The following is an 18,474-nucleotide window of genomic DNA, read 5'->3' on the forward strand; positions in this document are numbered from 1 at the left end:
CTAGTGCTTGGCATTCCCATTTCTACTATCCCCACTGAACCATCAGAAGTCTTACTGATCCCCTCAGAAAGTCCGATGTGTCTCCCCAAGAGGGCCCTCTGCCCCATTGAGAATCTCTGTTCTGTTGGGGCGTGGGGGGCACACTGAAGTTTTGCCTAGGGTGGCAGATTGTCTTGAGTGGCACCTGGATAAAGCCATTTTTGATCCATTGCCCCTTTCGTTGTCTCCTCTTTCAGCTTCAGTCCTTTCCATCCCATTACTAACTTTGTGAGCACCCTTTTATCAGCTTAAAGGCCTTAAAGTATTTCATAGATGGATTAGGTGCAATGTACAGCCCTACATAATTCCAGTTGATGAATTCTATTTTTGGATGGCTTTTCTGTGTTGCTTACAGAAAAATTGAATAAAAAGGATATAATTTGTCAAGAACCTACTGTAGTGATATATTTCTGCTTGGTACAGTATATTCTGTATAGTTTTTAAAGTAAGTTTGTTTGCGTTCAGTATAAGAAACCAGAAATGTATTTACTCCAAGCTATATAACGAAATCCATTACAATTTATTTTGTCTGAAAAGTTAAATGACGTAATAATGGTTTTCTCTCAACAATGTCACATTTTCTGGTTATGTTGTAAACGAAGTGCATTTCTTTCCTCCTACACAGGAAAAACACATTATGTTCTTGCTTTAACCATGTAAATGACCTTACAGATAGCTTTGAAATATCCATTTTCATTTATCTTTTGCTATAGTCTGATGGCATGTTACCCTTATCATTCAAAAGAGTGTTTAACTTTGAATAATACATTAGGCTAACGGCATATTGGGCTGCATTAGGAGGGGCATTGCCAGCAGGTCACGGGAAGTGATTATTCCCCTCTATTCGGCATTGGTGAGGCTGCATTTAGAATATTGTGTCCAGTTTTGGGCCCCCCACTACAAAAAGGATGTGGACAAGTTGGAGAGAGTGCAGCGGAGGGCAACAAAAATGATTAGGGGGCTGAAGCACAGGACTTATGAGGAGAGGCTGAGGGAACTGGGCTTGTTTAGTCTGCAAAAGAGAAGAGTGAGGGGGATTTGATAGCGGCCTTTAACTACCTGAAAGGGGGGTCCAGGGAGGATGGGGCTAGGCGGTTCTCGGTGGTGGCAGATGACAGAACAAGGAGCAACGGTCTCAAGTTGCAGGGCAGGAGGTCTATGTTGGACATTAGGAAAAAGTTTTTTACTAGGAGGGTGGTGAAGCACTGGAATAGGTTACCTAGGGAGGTGGTGGAATCTCCATCCTTAGAGGTTTTTAAGCTGAGGCTTGACAAAGCCCTGGTTGGGATGATATAGCTGAGGTTAGTCCTGCTTTGAGCAGGGGGTTGGACTAGATGACCTCCTGAGGTCCCTTCCAACTCTAATATTCTATGATTCTATGATTCTATGCTAAGTTGCTGAAATTGTTATGATATTTTAATACATCATAAAACAAGCCTTATGATCTCCAGCTTACTGAGATATCAGTCACACAGTAATTTAACATATATCTTGGAAAGCAGGAGTTTGGCAAAATATTAATTTCTCTCACTATATTTCATGAAGAAATTGATTTTTTGTGAAGGATGCAATATTTGAATATATGGACCCTTTTTTTGTTTATGTACAGTGCCCAGCAGCATGGAATCCTAGCCCATGACTGGAGCTCCTAGGCCCTACCACAATACAAATAATAAATAACAGTAATAATGTTGGTGGCAACCACTAGAGTGAAGGATCCAAAATCATTTTAGTGCGTATCCCCTCTTCTCACATACAGAGCTTTTCAAAATGTTCACCCTTTGGCGTGAAAATATCTGCTTGGCCTCTACCCAAGGGTGACTTTATTTATATATTTATTTATTTTTCAAATTTGAGGAAAATCATTTTCGCCAGTGTTTCGTTTGAAGGTTTCACACTTCTTCCCACACATACATCTTATAGGTTCACTCTCCGACTGCACTGAATTTACTCTGAAGAGAGCAGATGAGGGGACAGAGGGTGGCCATTTTACCACTTGTGAGGGGGCTTGCCGGGTTAGACTTCCACAAGTGATGTTATATGCTCCAAGCACGATGTGCTGCTCAGTATGGGAGCTGCTGCATGCTGTCTCTGAATTGATTTAAGGTTTAGCCTCATGTGGAGCACATTGTAATAGTCTAAACATGCTGAATCCAGGTGTGACCCGTCCATGCCTAGGGTAGCCACCTGAAAATGCCAAGCTCAGGGCAGGCTGTAAAAGGAGATCAGATTCTCTCAGCACTGGTGGGTGACACTGAAGTCAGACTTCCCAACCAGCCACAAACAGTGCTTCTGATTCCCCACACTGGTTATCAAAAAGCCAAAATAAAAATATACACAGCCCCCTTTACTGCATTTCAGTCTCTGGCTCCCAATCAGCCACTGGGTCCAGTAAAGAGATCAGTTATTTAAAACTCTATGCTCTTTACCAAAAAGGTTTCTCCTGACACCAAAGGGTCAGCCACAGTTCCAGATCAATATAAGTTTGGATTTTACCCAAAATACCGCACTGCCACCAATCCTTTAGTAACTAAAACTAAAGGTTTATTATAAAAAGAAAGAAACAAACTATAAGAGTAATGTTAAAGGATTAAAGCAATTACATACATACAAATAACTGGGAAGTCCATATATATCAGGTTTCTAGTAGAACTGTGGAGTTTGCAGGCTTGTATAATCCCTCTGGTATACATCCAGTAACTGGATGGGTCTCAGTCCTTTGTTTCACAGCTTCATTTCAGTTGTAGATGAGTTGATCCAGAGGTAGGCTGGACACTGAAGACAAAATGGATGTGGTACAGCTGCCTTTTATGTCCTTTGGGCTTTGTCATGCTGCGTGTGGAAATTTACAGGAATAAAATGGAGTCCAGAGTTACATGAGTAAGTCCTGGTGACTCACCAAGTATATCCCTGACTTCTCCTCTGGGCCCCTTGTACTGTGAATTTCTTAATGGGCCATTAAGCAGGCTGGTGCTGCAGCCATCCTGTCTGGGGTGTGTCCCAGACACAGCACACTTTGAAATACAGATATATCAAACATATCCATAACTTCCATTACACATATAACACATGAACATAAACATTATCATCTTACTTAGCACATTATAGCCTTTCTAACGATACCTGACATGGCATATCTCACATGAATTATTATGATTCTGATGTATTGATGTTAAAAAATATAATAAATCCCCCCTCAATCCAGCCAGTGTGACACCAGGGGCATTCATGAAGATGCACAAAATGCATAGGAGAAGTAGAGTGAAAGAAGGAATATACAAGCACCACTGGAAAAGCCAGTGGAATCTGTTAATTGTGCAATTGGAACAGGAATGAAGCAAAGAAATTACAAATTTCTGCTTGTGAAGCCAGTGGACATTGTAAACTACACAAATCAATCTCCTGAGTATTTTTTAAATTCTTTTTCTTCTGTTTTTTTTGTTTTGTGTTTTTTTTTTTTTTTAAAATAAGCTAGGAAACAATGTAAATATTAGTGTTAATGAATAACAGCATTCTGAGATGATGACCTCAGAAGTCAGGAAGTACCCAAAGTGAAAGCTCTGATAATATAAACTCATCCATATTGCATAGAAGTAGTATTTTCTCATTCCCCCCCCCCCTTTTTAAATGTAACCCTGTAATATGTGTATCTAATCTATCAAAGGTTCCTATATCACACACAATGTGGTTGTAGTATGGGTGCTAAAAAATAAGATGCCACTCTTCATTTTTAATGTATGCCATAAAATATACAGGATGTGCAAAATAGCTGAACTGAGAAGAAACCTTAACTTTTGGCATATTTGTTGAATGCTGGGTACTTGATTTCACAATCTGAGCATTGCAGTAATGCTAGGTTATTCTTGTGTTTTAGAGGTTTTCACAATTTGGTAAGCAAATGTTGGGCCAGCTGCTCAGCTATGAATGAGGAAGGTAGGCACACAGTCATCATTTTGCTCTCACTCAGAGATGCTACTTGCACAACGCTCCCACCATCAGAGCACTAGTTCAGTCTCTAGCACAAGTTAGAGCAACCTGAAGGCCTGTTCTGGCAGTTAGAAATTGCTGGGGCATAAGGATACCCCAGTTCTGATCCCTTTTCTCCCATGGGCAAAAGGTGGCAGTGTAGAAGCTGCTGTGGTGAGTCCACACCATCCAAGTATTCTAACGCATGGCAGATCCGACTAGAGGAGTATTCCCCAAGTCTTAGGGCTAGTTAGTGCCCTGGGGACAATGCAAAGCAGCCAGCAGAGCATGAGACTGGGGCCTTTGACTGCTGTTCTGGTGAATAATAGAGAGGCTGAAGTGAAACAGAGAAAAATGCTTACATCAAAGGGAAATTAATTTAAATGTTTAGCAGAATTAGAGATGGGCAAAACCTTATCATTTAGGAATTGGTTTGACAAAACCAAATCCCAAGTAAGGGATGGTTCACAACCAATTCCCATTTTATCGAAATGCCCAAAGTTCAATGATGCTGAATAAAAAGGACATTTTTTGTCCCACCACTTTCAAAATGAAGCATGAAGTCAATATATTATTTTTATTCTGAATATTATCTTCTTAAATACCTGGAAATCTTGTAATTATGTAATCCATCCATTTCAAAAGTGTAATAAGTTTTTAAATTAAGTAACCAGACAAGAAAAAAACCTCTTATTTGCCTCTTATAAGTTAGGAGTAGCGTGGTGAAGTGTAATGGTTTATGATATACAGGAGGTCAGACTAGATGATCTAATAGGCCCATCTAGCCTTAAACTCCACGAATAATGAAGAAACAGGATTTGGATCTACTCTTTGACAAGCTCAACAAAGGAGAATGGTTTTCATCTGAACTCAGCTGCTTATTGTCAAATTGCCTGAACTCATTTTGTTCTAATTTGGACTAGACCAAATATATCAATGTGGCACCTGTGTTCACTTGATATGCCTATGAAACCAAAATGTAGTAAAGACTGTTCTTCCTCCTTGTTGATGAAAATACACACATTCTGTCTCATTCAAGCCAAAGCCCTTTGTGCTGCCATAATTTTTTTTTTTTTTTTAAATTAAGCTATATCATTGTATTCAATGCCTTAACAGGGACTAAAATTAGCTAAAAATGTAGGTCAGAAATATCTATGGACATATATAAAGATGCATGCCTAATAATAAAATGTTTTCAATAGAATAAATGATCTAATCTGTGTTTTCTGCATTAAGCTGCTCTGCTGTCTAACATTTATCACTGCAACATAAGGCATTGCTTTTTGCTGAAGATCCTGATCAAATTGCCTTAAATACTAGTGACCCAAGAAAGGAAACCTGTTTATTGTCTTATTTGTGTAGTTCGGCAGGTTGATGATGCCAGTTTCAGATTTTTAAGAAATAAAGCAGGGAAAAAGAGAAGAATGACAAGCTAAGATGCTATGGAAAGAGGCTTTGAAAAGAAGAACAATATTTCTTACTAAATATTGCAAGTAGCATGGAGGGTATGCATTCTGTAAGGAGTGGTTACAAGCTCTCTTTCAGCTCAGGGATCAGCAGTGGCTACCGGTGGAGTAGGGAGGATGGTGGTGACGGAGAGGAAACTAGAAGTACAATGCATAGATAATAGCTTTGCAAAGGGGAAGATATACTAAAAGGGCAGTAAGAGTGACATCCCAGCACTACTGCATTATTTGTTACATGTGTGATACTGCAAGCTGCTGTGATGCTCATTTGTGTTACAGATAACCCATAAAATGAACTGAAGGAAAAATCAGTGAGGGAGTATGTAGAATTTATAGAAATTAAATTGTGTTGTGCACATTTTGTTGGAAACATGATAGCTTTTCCACTCAGAAAATAATCTTTAGAAAAAAGACTTACTTTGTGAATGCAGATATACAACAACAAAAACCCTCCCCTTAGTCTTTCCCCAGGAGGATTTTAGAAGAAAGTTCTTATTTTGTTTGTTTTTCTGCTCGTGCAAGTTGCTCAACTGACACCCCAGAAGACTACAGCTCTCCATGTGACAGCTACAGAGTGGGCAGAAGCAGTGAGTGCAGGCTTCTCTGGTCCTAGGCCAAATTTTCTAAGGTGTATGTAATGGTTATATGTATACAGGTGAGGATGACAGACAGGCCCAGATGTGTGTATGTAAATCCTCAAATTGCATGTGCACATTAGGCCTTACATGTGCTTGTCAGGTGCATGCAAATTGGGCTCACTTTTGAAAATTTGGGCCTCAGAAGAAGAAGAGCCCTGTGTAGCTTGGAAACTTGTCTCTTTCACCAACCAAAGTTGGTCCAGTGAGAGAGATTACCTCACACGCCTGGTCTCTCTAATATCCTGGGACCAACATAGCTACAACTACACAGCACACAACAATAGTTCAACACAAGTTATTCAAACTGGATGACTGATCTCTAAGAGTTGCAGTATGAACCTGTAAATTCCTGGGCCAAGTTCTCTGCAGGTGTAAATGGGCAAAAATCCACTGATGTCAATGGAGCTGTCCTTATTTATATCTTCAGAGAACCTGGATGTCTGATTTTAAATATGGGTAAAAGAATAAACAGCACACAGACATATATAAAAATTGGCCATCATAGCTCTCCTCTCAGTATTTTAAATTATTAAACTCTGGTGAAAAATATCTGAGTAAATCTTCTATTGAGAATCATGTTTCAGTGGTGGAATAACCAACAAATATGTTCTGTGTCTTGGATTGAAATAGTTAGAGGCAAATTATTCTTTGAGATTGTAATAATGGAGCAAAATGAATCACCGTATTTTAGTTGCGGAGTTGTTGGCAGTTTGAAGAAGACAAATAGCTAAATGGTGAAGTGAAAATGTTCTGTTATTTTTTGAGTTATGTACCATTTTGGAAGTATGGTTTTATTTACATATTTTCTGAGGAATAGTAGAAGAGAGGGCATGTGCCAAATACAATAGGAGAGAAAATGCCACTCAGCTTGGTAAGATTGTGTCACAAATGAGGGACACCTCAGACAAAAATCCATAATGAGGGGAATAAGAAAAGTAAGAATGTAGTGTAGGAAGGTGCAGTGGCCTTCCTCAGAGCCTGGGCCCGAGGAAGGGCCACAATGACCAGGCCGGGCCGGAGCCCGTATTACAGTGGGAAGACAAAAATGATGAAGTTTGTATCGTCAACATGAATAACACTTCATATAACTTTTGTTTCATGCATGAAAATATCTGAGATAAATCACAATAAACAAGTGAGGCTGTGTATGTGATGAGACTGCCTACAGTGGCAAGTAGCCAATCTGCAACTGCTAGCAGCAAATATCTCCAATGTCTGGTGATGGCACACTAGAGGGAGAGGGCTCTAAGTTACTACAAAGAATTCTTTCCCAGGTATCTGGCTGGTGGGTCTAACTGGTTGCCATATTTCAGTTTGGGAAGGAATTATCCCCTGTGTCAGCTTGGCAGAGCCTGTTTTGTTTTTTTTTGCCTTCCTCTGCAGCATGGGGCATGGGTCACTTGCAGATTTAAATTAGTGTAAATTGTGGATTTGCTGTAACTTGAAATCTTTAAATCATGATTTGAGGACTTCAGTAACTCAGTTGGGGGTCTATTACAGGAGTTCGTGGGTGAGGTTCTGTGGCCTGCAATGTACAGGAGGTCAGACTATATGATCATGATGATCCCTTCTGACCTTAAAGTCTATGGGTCTATAAGCAGAGGTAAATTTGAGCCTAAAATGTGGCGCTTTCTTTGTACTAAGGGACATGTGAAAGTCATGGAATGGAGTTTTTCATATATACAGCAATGAGGGGGAGAAAAATGTCTTAAGTTCACAAACCAAACTGTCTGCTATCTTAAAAGTTTGTCCATGCTCGTGTGCTCTCTCACAAAGTATTTAGACATACAAAATATAGTCGGGTGGTTGTGAAAATATTATATAGACAGGTCCACAGCTGATGTAAATTGACAAAGTTCCATTGACATCAGTGAAGCTATGTCAATATATACCAGCAGAAGATCTGAGCTATAGTGTATTTGTGGGTAACATGGCTAAAACAGTGTCCTGTGACTGGCCGTGACATGCCAGTACACAACTGCACATGTACACATGTTTGAACAGTTACTGTGAATATGCATGTAAATGAGGGCAGCCCATATAGTGGGCCTCCCTTTTTGAAAATGTAGCTGATAATGTGCTAAGATTGTAGCTACTGGTATATGAGTTTGGACTGTAATCTTTTTAAGCATGCTAAGATCCAGGCGTGCTTAGTACTTGAACGGGGAAAACCTTTAAGCAACTCCTATGTGGGATTAGTCATTTGTGTTGGTGACTCAGTAATTGTCACTTTTCCTTCTGAGTAATTAACATGGTGTTATGGGACATTATGCTTTGGATGTCACCATAAAATGAAAACTGTAAAACGTGCTACAGACTCTTTAACAAAAGCAGAGACGTTAGGCTCCGTATTCTGGCTAAAGGACAAACTGAGTAATTAAATTCCCTCTGACATTTACATTGGATGGTAGGAAGTCATCCCTCTGTCCCACAACTTCTTATTCTAAACTGTTTTAATGTTGCTGTGCAATGGTGAATAGCTGTCACTTTCCATACAAGAGAAGGCTTGTGACATTCCACTCCCCCTGCAATCTGGACTGGTGTGTAGCTGTCACCTCAATTCCTCACTCCTGGGCCCTGACTTACCCCACTTTGCTGTGTGAACCATCCACTTCTGGGTCAACCCACGCCCTGCCTCCTGAAAGTAATCGGTCCCTGACCTAGTGAAGGAGCGCTTCTGCCCAGCCTCTCATGGGATAGACTCCCAGCAAAAACCCCCAGTCCCCGATGCAAGCCCAGGTTGCAGGGTTCAGTGCTGCTGTACACTGCATCCTGCAAGCTCATTTACATTTGTCTGTCAATTTATCAAAGAAATTGATATGCACCAGCTCTGTCACTCTAAGTGAGATCTCTGCACACACAGCTCATTGCGATGCCTCTTGCAACCAGTCCCCCTCTCCCCTTGTCCTTGATGTCACTTGGAAGATAGATTCCAAGGGAGAGCCAAGAGACAAAGATACCTCAGCTTTTAACAAGTTTCCTCAACACCCCCTGCGGTCAGGAGATCATCATGTCTGGCAATGGGCATGATTTCTTCCACTTGAGCCAAAGTGTTCACAGGTGCTTAGGCCAGTCCATTGTTCCTGTATGAATGCCTCTGCTGGATGTGGAAACACAGCTTTGTGTTCATCTGCATCTATTCAAGTCATGTGAGAGACACATTTGGGGATATGACATAGCAGAGTTTCATATCAATACATACATATGACATTGCAGGAAACTTGATACAACAACAATAATGTTCAGTATGCTATGAGTATTCCAAAAACACCTTACATGACATACTTTGCATTAGACAATACACAGTTACACTATAAGGGTGAACATGAATGATACACAAATCACATTATAAGGGTGTACATGGGGTACAGCGTGTCACAGAACTACATTTTAGTGAACAGTAATGACTATCTTTTAAAATCTTGGAAGTGGTTTTGGGATACTTTATAGGCCACATTCTCAGCCACAAACACAAAACTATGCATGTGCAAGTATTTACATATCAGGTAAACACTTCTATCTGTGTATATATATATAATTATTCATTCTCTGTAAGTGTGTGTGGAGATTACGATTGTGTGAGCATTTAGGGTCCCCATTAGCAACTTCTGTGGCTAGTTTTACTTTTTAAATATCTGTTTGTCAGGGGCCAATCTGGAAAACTCCAGTGTTGAAATGAAAATTTATTTTATATTTTGCAATTGTATATTGAAACAGCATGAACACCTTTGTGGTAATGAACTCTTAAATATACAGTATTAGGCAGAATTTTTTTTTTTTTAAAAGGACTTTATTTTACCATATAATGTGCTGCACACAATGACGTTTTCCTTGCACGTTAAGCAAGACAACTGTGGAAATCACTTCTCTTGCTTAATGCAATATAAAAATAGTGACATTTCTGACACTTCTAATTGAGAATCTTTTCCCGTTACTCCATACTCACGCAACTAATCTCATTGTCTTCGATCATCCTTCTGAGATTAGATAGTGCTCATCACTATAGGATGCAGGATTGGATTTATGTTTTATACTGCCCAGTGGCCGAGGCGGGCTAGTGGGCTGTCTCGAGCAGCAGTCAAGAGTGTGTGGGTGGTCGATTGGTATCAGAGGCAGTCTGGGCCAATGGTTGGAGTTCTTGCGTGGGTCAGGAGCTGGGAGATCCAATCCAAGGGGCTGAGTCAGTGGGTCAGGGAGGCGAGGTTGGACAAATTGGCGAGCCAGTGTCAGGTGAGGCAGCAGGGCAAGATAGTCTGGGGAGCAACGAGCAGGCGCTGATCTGCTCAGACAGCTTTCTCTTTGTGTTGGTGCTCTCATGTAGTCTAGGTACCCAATGAGAGTGCTGCCCGTCCATCCAATCAGGAGCCTGGGACATGGCTGCTGTGGGCCTGTAGGCCTTTAACACTAACACTGTTGGTCAGGTGCAGTGGTTAAAGGTTGTCACTTAAGGACCTGCTGGGTCTGGGTCCAATACCAGGGTCCTGGTGTCCTTATTTCATACCTAGAATTTGAAGGCCTTTTTGACATAGTATATACTTTAGACATTCAAAACGAATAGTGACTTATCAGTGCCTTCAAAGGGGACTAATTTTCAGAGGACAAGGTGCTCAGCATGTTCTGCTCATCAGAGCCTTTAAAGTGTCTCAAACTGGCATTCAAAGTCATTAGTCCATGTTTAAAAATGCAGGCCAAAGTGTTAGTGGTCTAAACACAATCTACATGAGGGATTTAATCCGCAGATTTTGAGTTAGTCTTCTTTGAAAATGCTCGTGTACACATCGTAACACGCTGATTCCACGTTTATCCTGTTTGTCCTGTTTGAAAGTGAATTATCTTTGCTGGGAAGCAAGTTAATCCAGTCTATTGTTCATGTGCACACAGTGCTCTTATGCACTGTTTTGGCAGTCTTCCAGTGGCTCTCATACACTGCTTTGTTGGTGACCGTTACCGACTTGTCTACCTGCATCCCCTCCCCTGTTTATGAGCTGGCACACAGCCAAATTTTGCTCATTTGCTCCTGGATTCCAGTGTTATCACAATATCTGCAATAATATTCCAGAAGCCCTACACATGCCTTGAGAAGCTGCTTGGAGCTGCGCTGAGACCCAGGATCTCATCACCAAATGGGGAGAAGCATTGCTACAGGAAGCTGTTGTGGCCAGCCATCTCAATAAAGACCTTTCCTGTGGCCATTGCTAGGCAGATGCCCGCAAGGGGCCACAACTGGGACACCAAACAGTGCCAAATAAAGAGCAAACAGCTCAGGAGCACCTATATTCAAACAAAGGACAACAGAAAAAAATCTGGGAGGGAGCATGAAACGTCCATTTTTTTGTGGAGCCGGACAGGATTTTACGTAATTACATTGCCACTCACCTCAGGTAGCTTGTGGAGCCTGCTGGCCCCCTTCTCTCCACCCTACTCCGCCCCAACCCCCAAAGGATGAACAGCAAGACCAGCAAGAATCATCAGGATGAGCACAAGGAAGCCAGTGAAGAGCTCTCCCCAGAAAGCCAGGATCTGTTCGGGACTCAGGACCCCGACGCCAGCCAGGCAGAAGGTGAGGCCAACTCCTGCTCTGTAGCAAGCAGCCCCGAATCTCAGGTAGAAACTCAAACCGGCACTGAGGGTGATCCTATAGAGGGGACCTCGGCTGGTAAGGGGTTTTTTTTTTTTTTAAATTAATTTACTATTTAACTTGTTGTGATGCTACACTGCCATGCTAGCTCCTGTTCTAGATACCCTGAGCTAGAAGGCTTTCTGAGGCCCATACTAAAGCCACATATACCAACTGTTTTCAGGCCCATGCCATGGAACTCTTATGCCTGTGTGCCTGGTTTCCTTTTTCCTTCCCTCAGCTGTCCTGCCTGGCAAATACTGGACTCCACCCAACCCCCAGAGCCTGCTTACCACCTCAGAATGGCAGCCTCAACCCTCCCTCCTCCTATGGCAGATTCAGATAAGGAAAACATGCTTTTTGTGTGATAAGTTTATTGAGAGTGTGGTTACAGGAAAAGAATTCTGGTTGGAGCTCTCACTTGACATGAGGTGTCACAGACATTGCAGGCCTGCAGAGCCACAAAGAGCACAGTCTCCCTGTAAATGCTCTGTAACATGCGTGCTTCCACACTGGGAACAGCGAATGCTTCAGGCAGTCATTGCAGCACCGTATCCATTTTTCTCTGCGCTTTCAGCATGTCTGCGAGGGGAGAGAAAGCAAAATCTAAAGATGAGAAACTGCTTTATTTATATTTGGAGATTATGAGGAATAGTCGCATCTCACCACTATAGCTTGCGCCTCCCTTCCACTCCTGCAACACTTCTGCAGGGACCATCTTGATGAATAACTTCACAGTGTATCTCGCTGGTCTGCCCTTTGCCTTTTTGAATAAGACCATTCTCTACTTATTAGTCACCTGCTTGAGTGTAACGTCATAAGACTCAGGACAGACTAAAGGGGATACAGAGAGGATAACTATCCAGCTTGCCCCCTGCTAACCTTTCTGACACCATGTAAGCACCTCCAAGGCACAGTGGGATAGGGCTGAGAGAACTCACATCAGCAGTGTGGGAGCTAAGGAGGCTGACAGGCTCCGCACGGGCAATAAGACTCCACAGATTTTCCTTAACCAAGCTGACTCCACCCTGCTACACCTGCAGCCAATGTCAAGCCTTGTGAGGGAAGATAAAAGAAAAGGGCCTAGCCCAGTTCAGGGCTGACCAAGAAGGAGTACAGAAAGCTGCTTCTTTTGGGAGAGAAGCCTGTTTGCTGCCCTGAGGTGGATCAACCTTCCTGGAAGGGGCAACCTGATCCTGGGAAGGGAATTGATGGAAGCACAGACTGTTTCAGAAACAAGCCCTGAATAGAAGGGCCCCATTGAAGATTTGTGGGACGACCTGGGTTTTGAGTTGTGTTTAGCATTGAACATCAGCATCCCGAAAGCATCCCAGAGGGCCAAAGCCCCCCCTCCAGATCTCTGAGAGACAGAAATGGACCACTGGAGACCAGCAGCAGGGTCAGTTGTGCCTGGAAGGGCCACCAGGGGGGTGCTGCCCTGGCAACATGGTTACACCCACAGCAAAACTGCAAGCCAAACCAGGAACATAATTATTTCAATCTCCTTCCTCACAGCCTCCAAGTCGCAGCAGCAAAGCCACGCAGCATAGGTGGCACAGACAGGAAAGCCAATGCACACGCCACCTACCATCCCTGAGATTCCCCTAAGACTGGGAAGAAACTCCTGGAGGTAAAGGCGGAAGGCATGTTAGAAAGAGAAAAGCTACCATAGCCTCTGTAGAATAAAAACAATAATCACTTGTAATTTTTTTTAATACCACCACAGCTATGGCCAGACCTCCAAGGACAAGGCCCTTACCCCTGGTGGAATGGCTGGCAAGCCTAAGGGGTTAAAAAAAACAGAAAACACATTCTGAAGCATTTAAGGACATCATTACAACCCTCCTCCCCCACCTCCCCAAAAACAACAACAACAACAACAAACCCTGTGAAATGCAGAGAGGTAGCGGCAGCATCTGAAGCTTGAGAGGGAATTCAACAAGGAGCTTTCCAGGGAAACTGTCACAGTGGCAAAGGGCCCTGCAGCAGCCACCAGGGAAAGCATTACAAAGGCAACTCCCAGAGGCAACGCAAAACCAAAATGCCCCTATTGCAGCGCATGTTGCTGTTAGATCAGGAGGCAATGAAGTACTGCAAACCAGCACCCAGCCATGTTATATAGCCCCTGGACAATACAGTCTATTGGGAAAAAAGCAACTCCTCCCTGCTCTAAAACCCCTCTCATCCCCCAAACTACTCCCAGAGGCCATTCCCCTCCCCAGCTCAGGGCACCAAGAACAGTGACAAGTGGGACCCCAATTTTTTTGAGCCCTCTATTGCTCCTGGTATCTTTGAGCCTCAGCACTCCATACCAGAGGGCCCAGAAACCAGCAGAGGCAGAGCCAAGACGTATACCAATCTAAGACTTAGAGCCTCCCTGCCCCTTGCATTGTGCTATGCACTGAATTGTTGCACTTTCCTGTTTTGTTTCCTTGGTGGTTTAATGAAAGGGTCCTCTGTAGTTAAATAATTGTTTTTAATATATAATGCATTTTAATTCAGCTGAAAGTTCACTTCTGGTTTATACACAATAGATTGTTTAATAATAAAAACTTCTAATATTTCTTTCATAAAGAATCACAGAAAATCATTACATTTGCAATAATTCACCAGTTTTTACAATCTCACAATCTCAATTTTTACAATGTCGACAAAGGGTCCCACAATGTTGCACTTCCATTGTCCATAAACAACACCAATATGCAAAAACAGTTCCACACACTCCCTTCATGTGTTAACAGCTTGATGTACAGCTGCACAACTTCAGGCCTCCAGCTCAAAATAAGAGCAATAGGCATATCTGAGGATATTGCCCTGGCTGTTTGTATTTTGTATTGGATGCCGTGCTGGCTGGTTAAACTTTTGAATAAGTCTCTGCATCTCAGTCTCCCACACAGCACAAAGGTTTTCTTCCTTACTCTCTCAAATATGGTACAAAATACAACATGCTGCAATAATCTTTGGGATTTTCTTTTCCTGCTGCTTCCAGTCTTTTCCACAAACAGCACTATCCCCCTTTCAAAGACGGCCAAATGCACACTCCAGTACCCTTCTGGAACTGCTGAAACAATAGTTGAACAGTTCCCTCTTTCTGTCTAAATGGCCTGTGAATGGCTTCATTAACCAGGGAAGAAGAGGATAAGCCAGGTCTCCCAGGATAACCAGAGCAAAGGCCACACTATTAATGTCCATAGTGTTCCCAGCGGCAAACAAACCTGTTTTTCATCAATTTAAATAGAGCTGAGTTCTGAAAGAACCTAGCATTGTGGATCTTTCCATCCCATCCAGCATTTATACCCATAAACTTGCCACAGCAGTCTACAAATCCTTGAAGCACTTTCTATTAATAAATACTGAGTCTGGATTGAGGGTTTGGGGGCAAGTAATATGCACATGGGTCTCATCAATTGCCCTAATACAGTTTGGGAATCTCATGCATGCAAAACTATCAGTAAGCTCCTGCGTGTTACCACGATTTATAACCCGGTGCAACAGTATCTTTTCCATGGCGTCACATACCTGCCTGACAATGGCCCCAACGATCGATCTCCACAAAGTGAATTAGTTTGCTATGGCCCAGTAGCATTTTGGGGTGTGGCCAGTGGCCAGTTAGCAAACGTGACATCTGCTTGTCCTCCAGAATGGGGCACCTCATGTTGGTATGCTGCTGCTGTCATGCCAGAACTAGTTCAGTGCACATCTCCAGAAAGGCTGCTTTTCCCATTCTGAAATTCTCTCACCACTGCTGGCCTGCCCAGATCTGCAGAACCACCTTTTCCCATCAATCTGTGATGGTTTCCCAAGCTCAGAGATGGCACAGCATGCTCAGAAACTGCCCCCAAAACTGGGTCTCTTCTATCCATTGCTCAGTGTGTTCTTCTTCATCCTTTTCCACATCCCGATTCCACTGCCACTGACGACCCTCCTGCTGCTGGAGGAGCTGCTGCTGCCACCACATTAACTGCTCAGTAGTGTGACTGGCAAAGTCCAAAGCTAATTAATTTGACTTTCAGGGCTGAAATACATCTCCAGCAGCCTCTGCATATTCGAGGTTACCAGCATAGTGCCACAAGCATTGTTGGTTCCATACTGGCTGATCGCAATTCAAAAATGACGCCAGCCCACCCATGAAGGAAGTACAGGCCAGTGATATATGAATCATGGGATTTTTAAAACAATGAACAAGCCTGGCTTCCATTATGCATCCCACAATGCACGGCGATGAATACCCCAGAATGCACACTGCTCAGCAGTGAAGCAAAGGAACATGGACACTCTTCGAGAATGCCAGGCCCTCAGTTTGCAGCAAACTGCCACCGTGTGTACAAAATGATGCACCTTGCCAGACAGCACTCTGTCCTGTGCGCACGCTATCACTGCAGCCGGCATACTGCGTGTTATCTGACGCGCAGCAAAAAGCTGTGGGTTAACACCTCCCCCCAGCTCCCCGTGTAGAGAAGCCCTTTACTCGGTTGTTCCATGTTTCTATCTGAACCTGACTCTAATCTTAATGTTCCTGTAGACGCACCCTAAATTCACAGCAAACTGAAGTGTGAATCTACCCTGGACTAGCCTGATGTGAGCTAACTGGGCTTGTGGACCCTGCTGATGTGCTTACATCTACTCCTGTTTCAAAGAGGACTAAGTTCAAAGTGCATTAACAAACAGTTAATGTGCAGGAGCAGGGTCCACATGGACCATGAATGGGCAGCAGGGCAGTGTAGGGTAGATTCACACCCCCAGCTTGCTGCAAATGAAATGTTTGTGAAGACAAGCCCTTATTTACATGAATAGAAATCTGGAGTATTTCCACCGATGTCACTAGAGTGACACCAGAATGAAACCTCTAAAAATGGTATCCAAATCGAAGCCACTGCTGCAAGTCATGATAAAGAAATCAAAGAACAAATTCTTGATCTGTGCATATTTTCAGAAGTTCACATAGTTTGTTTATCTTGTTTGCTGGAGACCCCATGACTAACACTTGCCTGACCAAAGTGTCAGTTTCCTGATTTGTTTTATTGTTAGATTTATCATTACACATGCCTGTGAGAGTGAACTTTTTAAAAGTCCCTGCTGTATTTCACTTCTGCCACTTCACTAAAAAAGCAAAGAAGATTCAGAGCACATAAACATTCAGGCAAGCCTTTCCAGTTTATTCCCACAGCTCAGAACTAAAAGCAGTGGTTCTCAAGCTGTGTGCTTGACCTCTTTCAGGAAAAATGCAAACAAGGCGGGGAGAAGGGGGACAATGCTTCCCCCTCCATTGCAGGTTAATTTTCATATAAAATTTAACAAGAGCAGAATCTTCTTTACCCAAATAACCAACAGAGGGTTCTGATTTTGCAGGATCCTACATAAAAATGAGCAGGGAAGAAGAAGAAAAATGAAGATTGCTTTGTGTTTTAAAATATATTTCTTAAATGTATCATAGTTTTTTAAATTCAGGGAGAAAATCCTCAGCCCCCCTTTAAGAAATGTGTACAGCAGGGGAAGCCAACATAGCATTGCCTTAGGTACAGAAAAAAGCTAGGCCAAAATGTGAGAAGTCCTCTGCTCTTAGAGTGAACACAGACACATGGGCTGGAAGAGCATTGTATGTTTTATAGAATTGGGCATATGAACAATCACCCTTTGCTTTCCAAAATCCGATCTCCTCTACAGTAAAGGTCAAGCAGAATAGCTTTTTATCTACTGGTATTTGTGGATAAGGACATGTATGGTAATCTTCTACAGCAAGCCGTGTTTCCAAGACCACATCATTCATATTTATGCACTATGCTACGGCCTAATGGTGCAGCTGCTTTCTAAATTTGCAGTAGGAAGACAATGAAGGTCCCTGTGCTCCATTTGATTATTGTACTATGCACAGATTCTTGGCATTCTCTTGCAGAGATACTCAAATGGATTCCTAGGTGTCAGTGGCTAAAAGTGTGCGAGATGACCATTTGCATTTGAGTGGCAAGCTGACTGTAGTAATTAGTTCTACTGTTGTGGCAGAGCTGCTGAGAGAATTCTGAACCCAGAAGACGTTAGAAAGTCATGTGTCTCTTTACTCCGCCACAAAGTCATTTGTTTATCTTCCTTGTCTTCTCGCTTTCCTCCATGTGCCTTTTCTATCCCCCTCTTTTATAGCTCTCTCCCTTCTCTATTTGGCTGCCCATCAGCCCTTTATTTTTCTGTTTTTCCCTGGCCGCCTTCTCCCTCTCAGTCCCCCTGTCTCTGGCCCTTTCTCCCTGTAGAATTATTCAGGGGTGCTTTGCCACTGATATTGTTTCAAGGTTCAGTAATACTGCCAGGATGCTGCTGAGTCTGGTTCACTATGGACATCAAATCCTCCTCCTGCTCTGTACCATGACATGTGCAGTACCCCCCGAGCAGAGAGAGTAGCTCACATGACAGGAGTGCAATAGGCAGGCCCCATAAGTGGTGTCAAATCTCTTCAAAGCTTTTCTTGTTTTCAACACCTCATCCATGACACACATGCAAATTTCACTTTGGAGAGGTCAAATGTACATGGACACTTACATTATCACCATGTTATCAGCCTTGCAATACTGCATATTAGGTGCAGAATTTAACTACCCAGGTTTGTGGTAGTTATTTGTAAAGCTGGTTTCTCTGGTTTTCTGGAACAGCTATGTCATACAGCAGCTGTCTTGCAAGGACACTCTTAAAAATGAGATCTTCCAGCCTCTGCTGTGCAATTTGACCTTTGTAAAATAAATAAAAGCAAACTGATCTCATT

This window comes from Emydura macquarii, unplaced genomic scaffold (genome assembly GCF_026122565.2).
Source record: "Emydura macquarii macquarii isolate MOO-44397 ecotype Brisbane River unplaced genomic scaffold, CSIRO-AGI_Emac_v2 contig_2205, whole genome shotgun sequence".
Taxonomy (NCBI): Eukaryota; Metazoa; Chordata; order Testudines; family Chelidae; genus Emydura; species Emydura macquarii.